Below are 3,638 nucleotides of genomic sequence, written 5' to 3'. Positions count from 1 at the left end.
AAAAAAAAAAAAAAAAAAAAGTCCCAGCACTTTGGGAAACTGAGGTGGTCGAATCACGAGGTCAGGAGTTCGAGACCAGCCTGGCCAGCCTGGTGAAACCCCGTCTCTACTAAAAATGGAAAAAATTAGCCGGGCATGGTGGTGTGTGCCTGTAATCCCAGCTACTCAGGAGGCTGAGTCAGGAGAATCACTTGGACCCAGGAGGCGGAGGTTGCAGTGAACCAAGATCATGCCACTGCACTCCAGCCTGGGCCATAAAGCGAGACTCTGTCTCAAAATAAATAAATAAATAAATAATAAAGATCCCATAAGATACTTGTTTTTGAGGAGGTAGCTCTGTAGACATGAGGGCTCACTAGAACGCTCCCTACCTGGTGCCTGGCATGGGTGGGCCCATTGAGGCTAGGCATTGTTAGGATAGTTTGTATTTTCTAGAGTTTTATATAAATGGAGTCATACGGTATGCATTCTTTTTAGTCCAACTTCTTTTGGCATAATTGTTTTGAGATTCATCAGTGCTGCGTGTATCAGTAGTTCCTCCTTAGTGCTGGGCAGCATCCCATTGTGTGGCTATACCATGATTTACTTATCCATTTACTTGTACTTGGGCATTTGGGTTGTTTGTTTCCAGTGCTTGGCTATTGTGACTAATGTGAACATTTGTGTACAAGCTTTTGTGATGACATGTGTTTTCAGTTCTCTTAGGTATATACCTAGGAGTGAAGTTGCTGGGTCATGCGGTAACTCTATAGTTAACACTTAGAGGAACTGCCAAACTGCTTTCCAAAGTAGAAGCATCATTCTACACTCCCTCTAGCAGTGTGTGAGTTTCAGTTGCTTCTCATCTTCACCAGCACCTGGTCTGGCCAGCCTTTTCATTTTAGCCATTCTAGTAGGCATGAAGAGTTTGGATTTTATCCCACAGGCGATCATGAGCCAGTGAACAATACGAAGGTGAGAGGCGGACAGTGGACGGGGAAAGGGGAGATGTTGGTCAACGCGTACAAAGTTTCAGTTAGATAGGAATAAGTTTTGGTGTTCGATTGCATAGCACAGTGACTCTTGTTAATAACACTGTATTGTATACTTCAAAATAGCTAAAAGAGAGGTTTTTACATGTCCTTACCACAGAGAAACGATAAATTAGCCTAATTTGATCAGCCTAATTTGATCATTCCACAATATGTACATCACATCGTACCCCATAAACATATACAATTATAAATAAAACTTAAAAGCAATATGGAGGGGAGGACTGACACAACCAAGAATGCTGGATGCTTGGGAAGTACTCGACCCCACACTGCGGAATACTGTAGGCTGGACTGGGTCTGCGCCGTGACCACACTGGGGCAGCGAGTGTTCATGGGTAAGCCACTTGGTCAGTGGTGACTACAATACACATTCAGGCTGCTACCAGGAAAGGGAGGGGACAAAATCCATCATTTGATTGCTCAGTTTTTGAAAGGGAAACTAGGACAGAATGAGGGCAGTAGCGGGGGAATGAAAGGAATTGTTTAAAAAGTTACAGCCCATAGAAAGCAGGGAGCCCATTTCTATTGAAAAGTGCTTTATTGGAAGCCCGTGATAAATGCATGGCACCAGACCAAGAGAACAGCCACTTGAAAAATAAGCCCTGCATGGTTTACTGACATATCAAAGAGCCCATTGTGAGGAAAAGGGCATCTTTAAAAATGAAGAAATATTAAATGAGAGAGGATACCCAAGCTAAGGGAATTAAGGAGGCCTCAAAATGGGGCAAAATTTATGAAAGTTACAAATCAAATGAGAGTAAGAAATTCTGAAGAGCATCTGCAAGAAATGTCAAAGCAAATAGTTTATTTAAGTTCTAGTTTATTTAAGTGTGTGAAAAGCAGAAGGTCAGTTTCAGAATCTAGGGGCATCCATCTATTAATGTGCAAAAAGTACACTGGGAGGCTGAACAGTCAACTGACTGTTTGACATCTTTGCCTCCATTACACAGAGATTTCCCCTTCCACTAAAATAAAAAACATTTAGTATAGAAAACTTCAAACATATAAAATAAAAATAAGTATAATAAACCAAGGTTGGGCATGGTGACTCACACCTGTAATCCCAGCACTTTGGGAGACTGAGGCGGTCAGATCACCTGAGGTTGGGAGTTCGAGACCATCCTGACCAACCTGGAGAAACCCCATCTCTACTAAAAATACAAAATGAGCCGGGTGTGGTGGTGCATGCCTGTAATTCCAGCTACTCGGGAGGCTGAAGCAGGAGAATCGCTTGAATCCGGGAAGTGGAGGTTGAGGTGAGCTGAGATCGTGCCATTGTACTCCAGCCTGGGCAACAAGAGCAAAACTCCGTCTCTGAAATGAAATGAAATGAAATGAAATGAAATGAAATGATGAAATGAAATGAAATGAAATGAAATGAAATGAACCACAGTGTACCCATCACTGAGCTTTAATAGTCATCAGCATTCTGCCATTCCTTTTTTGTTTGTTTTGAGATGAAGTCTCACTGTGTTGCCCAGGCTGTACTCAAACTCCTCACACCTCAGCCTTCCAAATAGCTGGGACTACAGGCATGGCCTCTGCCATTGTTGTTACATTGATACCTATGCCCACTCCCACCCCTAATTTGATTATTATTTTAAGTCAGATTTATTGAGGTACAATTTACATACAGTAAAATTCACTTTGTTTTTTCGAGACAAAGTCTCACTCTGTCATCCAGGCGGGAGTGCAATGGTACCATCATGGCTCACTGCAGCTTCTACCTCCCAGGCCCAAGTGATCCTCCCACCTCAGCCTCCCAAGTAGTTGGGACCACAGGTGGCACCACCATGCCTGGCTAATATTTTATTTTTATTTTTGTAGAGATAGGGCCTCCCTATGTTGCCTAGCTGGTCTCAAACTGCTGGGCTCAAGTGATCCTTCCACCTCAGCCTCCCAAAGTGCTGGGATTACGCATGAGCCATCACATCTGGCCAAAATTCACTTTTTAGATATAGAGTTCTGAGTTTTGATAAAAAGATATACATCACAGTGAAACAATGGAGCTTTTCCATCACCCTAAAAAGTGTTTCCACATGCTGCCCCTTTGTGGTCAACCCCCTGGCAAACACTCTTCTTGGTCTTCAGTATAATTTTGCCTTTTCTAGAATATCAGATATGTGGAATCATATTGTGTGTACTCTTGGGACTGGCTTCTGTTGCTCAGCATGGTGTTTAGGGATTCATCCATTATGTTGCATGCATCATGCATCAGTAGTTTGTTCCTATTTATTGCTGAGTAGTATTCTGTTACATGGATGTATTACAGGGTTTTTTGTTTGTTTGAGATGAAGTCTTGCTCTAGTTCAGTGATGCAATCTCAGCTCACTGCAACTTTCTCCTCCTGGGTTCAAGTGATTCTCCTGCCTCAGTCTCCTGAGTAGCTGGGATTACAGGCACCCGCCACCATACCTAGCTAATTTTTGTATTTTTAGTAGAGATGGGGTTTCACCGTGTTGGCCAGGCTGGTCTCGAACTCCTGACCTCAAGTGATCCACCTGCCTTGGCCTCCCAAAGTGCTAGAATTACAAACATGAGCTACTACCTGCAACTTTTTTTTTTTTTTAAATACTTTAAGTTCTAGGATACATGTACAGAACG

This window comes from Mandrillus leucophaeus, unplaced genomic scaffold, assembly GCF_000951045.1.
Source record: "Mandrillus leucophaeus isolate KB7577 unplaced genomic scaffold, Mleu.le_1.0 Scaffold3, whole genome shotgun sequence".
Classification (NCBI taxonomy): domain Eukaryota; kingdom Metazoa; phylum Chordata; class Mammalia; order Primates; family Cercopithecidae; genus Mandrillus; species Mandrillus leucophaeus.
The sequence above is the reverse complement of the archived record's forward strand: the minus strand, read 5'-3'. Positions refer to the sequence as shown.